At 47.7% G+C, this 13,771-nt stretch overlaps 1 pseudogene; it reads left to right on the top strand.

Annotated features, from left to right (window-relative positions):
- The first annotated feature begins 11,168 nt into the window (after window positions 1–11,168).
- LOC112818250 (ribonuclease P protein subunit p20-like) lies at window positions 11,169–11,590 on the top strand (annotated as a pseudogene).
- The last annotated feature ends 2,181 nt before the right edge of the window (window positions 11,591–13,771 follow it).

The raw sequence follows: 13,771 nt of genomic DNA, 5'->3' as shown, positions 1-13,771 counted from the left end.
TAAATCTCAAGAAACTCTTACCAAAAGAGAAGGCACAGACTTAAAGCTGTGTAACATCCATACCTTCGTTTACTGTGCTCACCTGAGAACATCCCTTAACTGGCCTTCCCACCACCCAAAATCTTTTGCTCTTTAGCTGAAGATAGCATTTAGGGTGAGGGCTGAGCCACTTCAAGGAATTACACCATTTTCCTGGGTATCTCACATGAATACAGTACATATGCATATTAAACTTTGACTTGTTTTTCTCCTGTTAATCTATTCAGCAATAAAAAGAAATGAACCATCACCCCATACAATCACATGGATGAACTTTACATGTATTTTTCTAAGTGAAAGAATCCAGTCTGAAAAGGCTGCACACTGAGTGACCCGATTTGTAGGAGATTCTGGAAAAGGCAAAACTAGAGATGATATAAGGATCTGGGAGTGAATTCCGTGATATTTTCATGATTTATACGTGCCACTATGTATTTGTCAAAGCCCAAACCTTTTGGGGCCCCTGGCTGGCTCAGTTGGTGGAGCGTGCAACTCTTGATCTTGGGGTTGTGAATTCGGGCCCCATGTTGGGTGTGGAGATTATTTAAAAATAAAATCTTTAGAAAATACAAACATTTCTACATCCCAAAGAGTAAATAATAATCTACTGAAAGTAAGTTGTTTAGGATGTGGGAGTGTCACAGAATGGTGTGGGGGCCAAGGGCAGTCTGCCCCAAATCTGCCACTTTGACATGCAGATCATTTTAAATAAAAGTTACTTGAGAGACAGCCTATGCCATGAGGACACTTAGACCCTCCTTTGTCCCCCTGGAAAGGAAATCTATCTCCCATGTGAAGATGTCCCTCTACCAGGAGGTAAAGAGATTTCGACATCACCAGAGACAGATTTGGAGCCCATAAGGCTGTATAAACAACCCTTGTTACTTTTTACTAATTTACGACCCCAACCCAAATGTTGTTTAGAATTCCTTACTAATTGAAGCTCCCAAGGTTAAGTTTTCTTTGTCCTGTGATTTCATCAAAGGTGTAGTTTCTCTTTCTCCAAAAAGTATAAAACCTGGCTTCCTTGGTCATTTCTTTAGACCTCAGGTTCATTATTGGATCTCCACATCATTGCACTTTAGGTTTTTTCTCCTATTTATCTGTCTCATGTCAATTTCTTTCTTCGTCCCGCGGTAAGAACCTTGAACCAAGGAAAATTTCTTCCTCCCCTTCAATGGAATACAGAACGTGACACATAATCTAACTGTATTAGAAACATATGGGGGGAAAAACCCTCATTGTAGGTTGTATGACAAAATGTGCTGACCTAAGCAACTTTGGAAGTGAATGGAATCTGTAGATTAAAGAAAAAATGTACTGTACGTACACAGTGGACTCTATTTGATAAAGTTCTCTGCCATCAGAGTGGTAGATAACAGTTCTGAAAACACCACATCTGTAATCTGGAATGGAGCAATGAATTAAATAAAGGGCCGGTGGTGAGAGCCAGGTTTGTCACTGTTAGAGTAGGAAGTTACAGATGAGCAAAGGGAGAAGATCACAATCTCCATGTGGTGGCGGACCAGGTTGGAGACATCAGTATAAACTTGTCCTTAGCTTAATATAGAGAGAGACGGTTCCACAGAGAAATCTTTATCATTAGGTGTGTCGACATAGGTAGGAATACAGGCATATATTGCCTTGCATTGTCCGCTGAGCATGGGCATTTAGCTCCCACGTGTAAGACTTTAATACCATTCTCTACTAACCAGAGCTCCTTAAAGAAATTGCTGACGCTAGAACTTGGACAGTAAGTATAGGAGCCAGGATAATCTTGATGTATCAGAAAGTAAGGAAGTACCAAGAAAAGAGCCACAGAGATGGAATGATGTCAATGGAAAGCAGGAGCCAATGGGAAGTGCTCTCCATCACCAAAGGAGGAATGAGCCAGCGACCAAACACTGTCCTGCTGGAACATAAACTACCCTGGTGTCTGCGCTAGTAAAAATAAATGATTCTTTTTAAGATTTTATTTATTTATTTGAGAGGGAGAGAGAGTGCATAAGCAGAGGGGAGAGACAGAGGGAGAGGGAGAAGCAGACCCCCCATTGAGCAGGGGGCCCGACGTGGGGCTCGATCCCAGGACTCTGAGATCATGACCTGAGCTGAAGGTAGACACTTAACTGACTGAGCCACCCAGGTGCCCCCAAATAAACGATTTTTTAAAAAGAAACCACAGGGCCAAAATGGAGTCACTTATGTCAAGAGACCCAAGCCAGCAAACCAAGACTTACTACCTGACCTAACTGCAGTTCCACACACCCTCACCTCCACATAAACTTTAACCGGTCAACCTAGAAAATGAACTGAATGACCCCTTCTGTTCCCCTTAGGAGGGGGACATTGCCTAAAATAGTGCATCCTTTTCTAGTAATTTCTTTTTTTCAATCCCTCTCTGCCTTTAAAATCCTTCCCCTCCCTGCAGCTCAAAGGAGCCCCTTTCTTTTTGCTAAACGGGATGCTGCCTGTTTCATGAATTGTTCAATGAAGCCAATGGGACTGGGATCTTTTAAATTACTTTGTTGCCTTTTTATTAACAAATTACATAGCTTTTTATAACCAGGATTGAATAGACCTCTCCTATAAGAATTCCAACTAATAGATGTAGATACTCAACCATTCATCAAGTAAATGGAGCTAACTCTCCTCTCCTAAAGTGGGGATTCAGGGCTGTTGTCTTCCTGCACATGGGAAAGAGTAACTTCCTGGTGGGGAAGCCTGACCAATGCTGCCTCAGCCAGGTGACCAACGTTAACAAGGACAGTGACAAGTGTTCCCTTGTTGTAAAGTAACGACAAAGCACTTTACCTCCCTGATCTGCTTCCTCAAAACCCATAACCCCAGTCTAATCAGGAGGAAAACAAGTAAATCCCAATGGGGGACTTTCTACAAAATGCCTGACCGGTCCTCCTCAACACTGCCAAGGTCACTGAAACAAAGCTAGTCTGAGAAACTGTCACAGCCAAGGAGAGCCTAAAGACACATGATGAGCACATGTCACGTGATGCCCTGCATAGGATCCTGGAGCAAGAAAAGATAGAACAGAGGGAACCTGAATAAAATATGGACTCCCGCTAAAAATAACATATCAATAGTTCTTCACTAATTGTGACAATTTTTTAGAAAACTAGAAAAAGAGAAGAAATCAGGGGCGCCTGGGTGACTCAGTGAGTTAAACGTCTGCTTTCGGCTCAGGTCATGATCCCAGGGTCCTGGGATCGAGCCCCACGTCGGGCTCCCTGCTCCGCGGGAGCCTGCTTCTCCCTCTCCCTGCTGCTCACCCTGCTTGTGCTCTCTCTCTTGCTCACTCGGTCTGTCAAATAAATAAATAAAATCTTTAAAAAAACAGACATTAAAGGTCAAAAAAGGAAAACCTATTGCATCGGACTGGAAGCCTAGAGGAAATGGGTGATTTCCTAATAAAAATGCACAATAATAAAATGGACGTTAAAATAAGGAAAAAACAGGCAGACCAATTAGCCATCCAGGGCCTCATCTTCCTGCTGGTTCTCCTCTCACTGTTCCGGGGTTTTCCTCTCCTAGGACAGAAAAGGAACAGGGACAGAACTGTTCTGAAGCAGCCCTTAGACCCGACCCCACTCACTGTCTTCCTCTCCCCCATCCATACCCTGGTCAGTGAGGACACTGTGCACAGGGAGTCTCATGAATTGTGGATCCTGATGTGTCCCCTAGTTCTTTTTTGGATGGCAAGGGACTGGACACACTTACTACAGTAAAAGAATTTAATATTTTTTAATGGTATAAATACCTTAGTACTTGCAAGAGACAAGAGTGGGTTTGGACCTGGCAGGCCCAAAGGCTCACACTCTCACAATGTGACCTAGACCCTCTCCAACCCTCCATCCTGCCAAGTGCTCTGGGGTGGCCCCATTCATAGGCACAGTCTCTCTCACTGCATCTGGGGCCTCCCACAAATCCAGGCTGACACCCACTCACCATCCATTCTACTGGGAAGGGTTTCTCTTTCCCTTGGGGTCCATGAAATGTCATGGCTTTAAGGGTCTTTGGCCCAGCTTGGGTCACACTCTCATCCTTGAAGCCATCAGAGCACCCAGAAAATAGAGCAAGGGGTTGGGTAGACTGGATCATACACCCATCTCTGAAGTGGGTGGAAAGTGGGGTCTGCCCTCTGGAACTGTCTGGATGGTAGGCAGGTGACATGGGGTTCCCAAATGCAAGCTGAGGTGCTGGATTGGACGTGAGAAGAGATGCCAGGCTGGGAAAGCAGCAGATTCCGCATCACTGGTGACTGACTGCACGGCTTTGGATCTGAAGCCCAAGGAAGGAAGGGGTCACTTAGGGTCACGGGCTGCAGACGCCCATCCAGTGCTCTTGCTGTTTTCCCATGATGGCAAGGCGCTCTCCCACTTGCTGAAGAAACAACTTCGCTGTTGATGGGAAACTCAAGGCTCCTGCCTTGGATATTGGGTCCTCGCATCTCAGAGACTGGAAGGCACACAGACCTCACTCTTCTCCCTGGGAGGAAGGAGCCCTGGACTCACACCTGCCCCCCACATTAATCGCTCCTCCCCAAAGAACAAATTGGCTCATTCTCCAGTCTCTTCTCTATCCTTCATGAAGATCAGAGAGGAAATGTGAGGATGATAAGGAAAGTATCGCTCACTGAAACAGTGGGAGGCTCAAGGATTACTCCACACCACAAATCCACACATGGCAGACTTTCTGGAGGCCACAGTCCCTGAATCATGCATGTGACTCTCTGAAACCAGGCAGCCTCACTGAGAAACTGCCTGCTGGGAGACACAGTAAATCCCATAACCTTAATTCTTAACAAATACGTATGTCAAAGGTTTACATCACAATTGGGAGGCCAAAGACTGCAGGGTCAGTCTTCTGTATGGCTACATGGCTGTTGTGGACAGGGCTACATCCAACATTTGGAGGGTTAAGAGACTGTGAAGGAGGAAGCACTTGTCTCAACCACACAGACATTGGGAATGGAAACATCCTGTGGGGCTGTCTACACTGCCCATGGGCCTGTTACACTGCCAGGAGCACAGTCAGCTCAGTCATGGCTGTGGGGGATCAGATGGGGGACCAGAGCGTCCAGGAGGTTGGAGTGCGGGGCGGGGCAGGGCAGGAGGAAAGAAGGCTGAGGTGTCCTCATTCCCAAACCAGGCAGGGAGTGTGCGCTGTGTTTGCATTTCAGTCAGGGAAGAGTATGTCAGATGGAGGCTCTGAAGTTGCAAACCTTGTAGGCCAACCTAGGAAGGCAGTTCTTCCCTAAGTCGTCGGGGGCGCAATACAATGCAACAAACTGTACCTATCCTTACAATGAACCTGGCAACTGGAAAGGAAATGTCACAGGTTATGGCAACCAAGGCACGATGAGCCCGTCCCGCCCACCCACCCGGCCTGCGACAGGAAGAGGAGCCGGGCGGCTGGACAGGCAGCTCCCTGCAGGGAATCCTGGGGCTCAGAAAGCCCCGGGAGGCAGGGCAATCCCAAGACCATTTCCAGAGCCTGATGTGGGCAGGAGGCACACCATACAGAACCAGCGCTGGCGCCTGTTGCAAGGCCCCACTGTGCACACACTTCAACCACTGGCCCACCTCCCCCCAGGTCTTGTTCGCCCACCCTCTCTGGTAGCCCCTGCTCTCGCTCCCTGAGTTCTGGAGACCCCACACCTGGCTCTCCTGACCATCTCTACCTCCTGCATCTCCTGGAGTCTGCTGGCCCGGCTAAGGAACCCCTAGTCCCAGGGGGGGGCACCCTGGCCAACACCGACGTTTCTCTTTCCTGTCCAGTCAGCTCCAAGTGACTTCTGCAAAAGAGGGAAGAAAGAGGAAGCCCCACTTTGGCCTCACCCAAGGTGCTTGTTAACTCACTGGACCTAAAGGATCATGACGAAGGTTTTGGAAGCATGGTGAAGCCCCCAGCCCCAGTAATCACCCAACCCAATTCACAGCCTGTTCTCTGGCTCATCTTCTCTCTTCCACCACCGAATCCCTCAGACGGCACCAGATGGAAAGTGGGGGCACCATACTGTCACAGCAATGCAAAAAACTGTCCTCGCTGTCTATAAAGCAAAGTCAAAGCTCCTTGTTTATCCCAAATTTCAAGACCATCTCAACCTGTCCCAGCCGCCCTTCCAGCCCCTTTGCAATGCGTTCTCTTCTCCATCAGACACAATCAGAGCCCCTTCCCTTCAGCCCCGGCCCCAACCTCTTCTCTAGAGCTCAATCCATCCTGACTTCTTCAGTTTGGCTCAAATGCCACCTCCTCTGACTCAACGGCGAGATGGGGTTTCTCCCTCCTCAAACACCCTGGGCTCACACTATGGCTCCTCTGTTCTCCCACCGTCCCGTTGGACTCAGCATCCCGAGAGAACGTGCTTGCTTCACCTATACACCCCTGGTCCCCAGCACATGGCGGATGCTCAGGAATGTTGACTGGGCAGATGGATGAACAAAAAGATGAGTAGACAGATCACTTACAGGTGTGATTGTGATTCTCCTCTCGACTCTCTACCCTTCACCAAGTGAGGCAACAGGGAAGATGGAAGAAGGCGGCACCAGAAAGCAAAAACTCCATGCCTTCTTCATCTCCCCACAGCAGGCATGTGTGCACGCAAATGTGCACATACATACCCATGCACACCTGCGTTCACACACATGTGCACACACAAGCATGCATGCCCGTGTACACCCCTGCACATGTGCATTCACACACATGTGCACACATGCACTGCACTCACACATCCGCACACAATCACGTGTGTGCACATGCACACATATATGTCTGCTGCACATTCACACACACGTGCACACAAGCACAAACATGTGTACACATGCACTGTACTCAAATTTGCACACAATCACATGTGCACGCTCGTACGCGTACACACAAATCATGTGCATGTACACCCATGCACACACACGTGCACACATACACTGCACTCACACATTTGCACATAATCACTTGTACACACTCGTACGCATACACACAAACCATGTGCATGTGCGCACATGCACACATGTATGTCTGCTGCACACATGTATGTACGCATGCCACATGTGCACACAAACACACCCATGCACATATGCAACACGCACACATGTGTACACTTGTGCACACACCCACAGAGCCATACACACATATGAAAGCTTGGGAAATTTCACAAAGTTTTGTTTTTCTTTAAGTCTCTCCAACAACGAGGAGAGAGCAGAGTGGCCACCTGGGATATAAAGCGGACCACATCCCTACATCTGCCAAGGAGGCTAGGAAGGGCTCAAAGCACCCTAGGTCCTGTGCCCAGGACTCAGTCTCCTCAGCTGCCTCTGCTGGGCCTTCCCCTATCCCCCGCCATCTGGAGGCAGGCTATGTTTTCAGGCCAGGCCACATGTGGGAGCAGCAAGTCTGAGTGTTAGTTGCGGGTCACATTTTTGTTACTTTTGGACCACAGTCTTGTGTGCTATTTCACAGATGCCACCTCTGGGTTGATGCTTATATTTGTTGTTTACTCTTCCACAGCACTTTCTTTCCCCACTCCCAATGGCCTCTGCCTTCCAGAGGCCCCATTTTTAGAACTCTGGATTTGGGAAACAGTCTGAGCCCCCTTTGCACCATCAGAAAACCACAGTCAGGCCCAAGTCCATTTCCTGTATGTCCAAATTCTGCTCCACCTGTGGCTAGACTAGGGGAAGCCCTGGGTCTACAGTTCATAAAGATTTGGGGGAAGCCCTCCCTTCTCACAGGCCTGCACTGACTTGCCTTTGTCCTGCACATATGGACATACTGCCCATACAGCATCTCTGCTTCCCTGCAACACACCCTTTAGAAACAACGTGTCCAGTGCTCCCTTCAGCAGCACATATACTGGAAACAATGTGCCCAGAAACAGCAGCATCTCTTGAGACCACAGTGCAGATGACCCTCCTAGAATGAGCCTCAAGCCTGCCTCACTTGGAGTCTCTCCTGCTCTCTGACCTGACTGGGCCCTCCTGACCAGAGAACCCACACCTACCCCTGAACCAGAATGAGACTGGGCACTGCAGGGCCAATGTGCTGACCCATCAGCAAAATGACAGGACTCTCTGAGGCCACAAAAACGGTCACCTACACCTTGAAACATAAATAAAAGCCATGCTTGTTCTGCACTGCATGACAATTATCCAATTTTCACTACAATGGAAAACACCCAGAGACACTACAGGAATGGAAATGCCCTAGGGTTGCTGGTGCTACCAGTGGTTTTAGGACTTGCCCAGCTGGGAAGGGTCTCATACAGCCTCTTCTGGATCCTCACATGATGGGGTAGGGGCTCCAGGAAGGCTGGATGAGAGGAGGGTGGGGGAGCCCAGCCAAGCTCCCAGGGGCTTGAGGGTCAGCGAGCTCTGGAGCAATCCCCTTGCTGAGCTCCAATTTAGGGAAAAACTGTGGGCAGTAGGGTCCTCTCCACGACGAAACTGACCATCTCCTCCAGGCCTCTACCATGCAAGGGGTGACCAAACACAGAGCTATGCGAGGGGGACACGGGCAGGCTGGGAGCCTCGGAGAGAGGAGGTGGGAAGTGGCTACACCCCATCTTCACAGTCGTCTCATTCCCTTCGAGTGTGGGAAGGGACGGATGCCCATCCATTTACTGATGCACTGTTCATTCACATTCATGTCTGCTGAGTGCTCACCATGAGCGAGGCGATGAGCAGGCCTGTGCCTTTCCCAGCAGCCAGGTCTCTTGGCCCCTCCATGTCCTGTGTTGGCCTTGCAGAGAGCATGCCCTGAATAACTACTCAAGTATCTGCTTGAGAGAGTGAATGAATGAATAAGCAAGTGTAGAAGCGAGTGATGAAGGAACAGACAAATGGGCAGATGGTGAGTCTATGCTGCTTTGCTAGCCCCGAGGATAAGAGTATGTGTCCTCAGTGTGCAGGACTCTCCCATGGATCACGGAACACCATTCTAACCCAAGCCAGTCCCCTCATGACATACTTGCTCTGTCTGGAAACAAACTACCCTTCACTTAATGCAACACAGTAACCCTTTCCCACCATGACCAAAGGGTCTTCAATATACTAGATCCTTCCTGGTAGCTCCTTTAATTTCAGTGAAAGTTCACCAAGCACCTGCTATTTGCAGCCTGGGCTGGGGACACAGAGGTGCATGTTGGCTCCTGTTCCCAAGAGATGGCAGAGAGGGAGACGCCTGTGATCATCGGCGGGAAGAATGTCATTTCTGCCATGAAGGCCTCCAAGCTTCATGAGGATGATGAGGCCCCAAGGGAAGGCCCTCCTGCTGTGTCCACACCGTCTCCCTTGAGCCCTCCACGCCCCTCATGTGACAGACCTGTGAGGAGACAGTACAATCCCATTTGGCAAGAGACCTGAGCCTCACAGACCACTTGTAACCTCCTAAGCGCTGGACTAAGGGTCTCACAGAGCATTTCTCAGCCCAGGGATCTGTGTAAGAGCACTGTGGGCATGAGAAGGAGCATGCCGCCTAGAAGGGGACCTGGCACCACCCTCTGCAGACCCCACCAAAACCTGAGGGGGTTTGACAAAACCTGTGTCACATGACACAGGACACCCAGCCCTGTCCCGAGATCCGTGGCACGGACCAGCCTGAGGACCACAGAGCACGGGGGCCACTCACCACACGGCCGGGTCGTACTCAGCCCAGACCCGGATGAACTCGTCCAGGGGATGAGGCCCTAGGATGGAAGAGTCCCGTGTAAGGTACTCAAAATTGTCCATGATCACAGCCACAAAGAGGTTCAACATCTGCAGGACAGGAAGGAGAATGGGTGACGTAGAGAGACCTCAGCCTGCCCTCTACCCTAGCCCTTACCCTCCAGCCGAAGTCTGTGCGAAACCATCATGGCAGCGGAGGCCACTCTGACACAGCCAGAGCCCGTCCAGCCCTGCTCCCCCCAGCCTCTGGGCCTCCCCTGCACCACCACCACCACCAGTCCCCGAAGCAGCCAGTCTCCTACCCCGGGGTTCTGGGTCCCGCAAACTAACCCAGGTCCCTCCCACTCCCTGCTTCTGCTGCCCTACCCTAATTCATGTTGGAACCCCCCCGCCCCACCTCCCATCACCACCCTCTTCCCCACCTAGCCAGCCTTCAAGGAAAACAGTGACTTTGGAGTTAGTAGTTTGGACTCCAGAGGCCAAAAGCTCAGCTTCTTTTTTGTTTAATTGAGTTGAAATTCACATAACATACATTTAATCATTTTGAAGAGTACAACTCGGGGGCTTTAGTGTATTCACAATATTATGCAACCACCTCTCTAGTTTCAAAAATTCTTTTTTTAAAAGATTTTATTTATTTATTTGACAGAGAGAGACACAACGAGAGAGGGAACACAAGCAGGGAGAGTGGGAGAGGGAGAAGCAGGCTTCCCGTGGAGCAGGGAGCCCAATGCAGGACTCAGTCCCAGGATGCTGGGATCATGACCTGAGCCGAAGGCAGACGTTTGACAACTGAGCCACTCAGGTGCCCCTCAAAAATTCTTTATCACCCCAGAAAATGCCTCCTACTGTAAGCAGTCACTCACTTATTTCCCCTTTCTCCCGTTCCCTAGCAATCTCTGTTCTGCGTCTATCGGCTTGTCTCTTTGGCGTACTTCACATAAAAGGAATCCTACAATACAGGACCATATACGGCCTTTTGTGCCTGACTTCATTCACTTAGTGTGATTTTTTGAGGCTCAGCCATTCATTTGGGTCAGAACTTCATTGCTTTTTAACGCTGAATAATAGACCATGATAGGTATATACAAGTTTGTTTATCTATTCATCCATTGATGGATATTTGGGTTGTTTCCACCTTTTGGCTGAACTGTTTTCCACAGAAGTTGCTACATTTTACATTCCTATCACAATGTGCAAGAGTTACTATTTCTCCATGTCTTTGCCAATGCTGGTTATTTTCCATTAAAAAAATTATCTTTCAGGATCCCCGAGCCGTAAGGGCGGCCGCAGTCTTGCGATCCTCCCGCGTGCGGCTTTTCTTCTCTTCCTCGGTCCTGCGTGTCCGGCACCACGCGCTCCATCCGAGTGGGTGGGCGCAGCGCTTGAGTGGCTTGGCCCAGAGTGGGCCGCGTGCTCGGGAAGGGGACTGTGAACTGGAGAGTGGCACAGAGCATGGTGGAAAACCGAGAGCCCCGTGGGGCTGTCGAGGCTGAGCTGGACCCGGTGGAGTATACCCTTCAGAAGCGGCTCCCCCACCGCCTCTCCCGGAGGCCCAATGACATTTATGTCAACATGAAGACTGACTTTAAGGCCCAGGTGGCCTGCTGCCAAAAGCTTCTGGATGGAGGGGCTCCGGGTCAGAATTCATGCAGTGAGATCTACATTCATGGCTTGGGCCTGGCCATCAACCGTGCCATCAACATTGCCCTACAGCTTCAGGCAGGCAGCTTTGGGTCCTTGCAGGTGGCTGCCAATACCTCCACCGTGGAGCTTGTCGATGAGCTGGAACCAGAGACTGATACACAAGAGCCGCTGACCCGCATCCACAACAACTCGGCCATCCACATCCGGTCTTCAGGGTTGCACCCAAGTAATGGAAATGAGGATGGCCACCTTATCCACCCACCCCCACATAAGTCGGCTCAGAGATGGCTCTTCTTGTACTGAGTACAGTCACAGACCCTCTACCAGAGCCACGTAAGAAAAGTCTGTCCCCTTACAGCCCAGAGGACTCTGAACTGCGAGGGAGAGTATTGTCTCTTGTTGGGCCCAAGCGATGGGTCTTCACGAGGCTTTGTGGTCTGTAACCATTGTCCTAGACAATAAAAACTACCAAGTTGTGTTAGTATGCAGCCACCCCGCCCCAGAAAAATTATTATCTTTATAGCCATCCTAGTGAGTGTGAAGCAAGTGTGTAGTTTTGAGTTTCCTTAATGCCCAAAGATGATGAATGTCTTCATGTGCTTGCTGGCCACTCTGTATATCTTCTTGGCTAAAATGTCTATTCTGATTTTTTGCCCATTTTTTATATGGTTGTATTTTGTAGTATGGTTCTAAGAGTTCTTTATGTATTTTGGATATTATCCCCTTATAAAATATGTGGATTAATATTTTCTCCCATTCCTTAAATTGTATTTTCACATTTTTATAATACCCTTTGACACACAAAAGTGTTTAATTTTGAGTAGTCTAATTTATTTTTTTTCTTTTGTTGCTTGTGATTTTGGTGTTGAATCTGAGAATCCTCTGACAAATCCGAGATCATGAAGATCTGCCCCCTATGCTTTCTTCTAAGAGTTTTGTAGTGTTAACTCTTTCATCAATTCTGGCTTCATTTTTGTATATGGGATGAGGTAGGGGTCCATCTTTATTTTTTTGAATGCGGACATCCAGTTGTCTCTTCACCATGTCTTAAAGAAACTATTCTTTCCATACTGAACAGCTTTGGCATCCTTGTCAAAAATCAATTTTCCATAGATATTTGGATTTATTTCTGGAATCTCCATCCCACTCCACTGGTCTGTCCTTATGCGAATACCATACTGCCCCGGTATCATCCTTATTAAGATATATATAACTGATATAATTATAAGATACTTAAAGTGCATATTGTGGTATATATACATACATAAACATTGTGAAACCATTCCTACCATATAATTAACACATCCATCACCTATTTTTTTTTTTGGAAGAACACTTACGTTCTACTCTCAGAAAAATTCAATTATACAATACAGTATTATCAACTATGGTCACGTTTTATTTACATCCTCGGACATTATTCATATTATAGCTGAAAGTGTGTACCCTTTTACCAACTTCTCCCTATTTCCCCAACTCTCTAGTCCTTGGCAACGACTCTTTTATTCTCTATTTCTATGGTTTGACCTCTAAAAAAAATTCCACATATAAGTTATACATGTAGTATGTGTCTTCCCCTGTCTGGCCTTTTTCACCTAGCATAATGCCCTCAAGATCCATCCGTGTTGTCACAAATGACAGAAGGATTTCCTCCTTTCCCATCGGTGAAAAATGTGTGCGTGTGTGCGTGCGTACACACACACCAAATCTTCCTTATCTAATTCATCTGTTGATGAACACTTAAGTTGTTTCCATATCTTGGCTCATAGGATTTTGATTTGCATTTCCCTGATGATAAGTGATGCTGAGCACCTTTACATGTACCTGTTGGTTACCTGTATGTCTTCTTTGGAAAAGTATCTCTTCAGCCACATTGTTTTTACTCATGGTACCTTTATAATAAGTTTTTAAATAGGGAAATGTGAGTTCTCTCACTTGGTCTTTAATTTTCAAGATTTTTTGTTATTTGGGGTTCCTTGCCATTCCATATGAATTTGAGGATCAGCTTTTCCATTCCTGTAGAAAGGCCACTGGAGCTCTGACAGGGATCACATTGAATCTAGAGCTCACTTTGTGGGGACATTACCACCTTACCAATATTAAGTCTTCTGATCCATGGACATGCATGTCTTCCCATTTAATTAGGCATTCTTTAACTCATTTTAGCGATAATTTGCAGTTTTCACTGTACAAGTTTTCATCTCCATGGGTATTTATTTATTCCTAGGTATTTTATCCTTTTGGGTGCTACTGGAAATAGAATTATTGCCTTAATTTCCTTTTCTGGTTGTTTACTATGTGTTGATTTTGTACCCTGACATTTTGATTAACTCATTTATTAGTATTAGTAGCGCGCGTGCGTGTGTGTGTGTTTGTGTGTGTGTTGTTCAGGATGTTGTACATATAGAATA

Source organism: Callorhinus ursinus, unplaced genomic scaffold, assembly GCF_003265705.2.
Source record: "Callorhinus ursinus isolate GAN/ISIS: 27379988/994484 unplaced genomic scaffold, GSC_fseal_2.0 scaffold751, whole genome shotgun sequence".
In the NCBI taxonomy this organism is placed as follows: Eukaryota; Metazoa; Chordata; class Mammalia; order Carnivora; family Otariidae; genus Callorhinus; species Callorhinus ursinus.
This window is presented reverse-complemented; position numbering and strand designations above follow the sequence as displayed.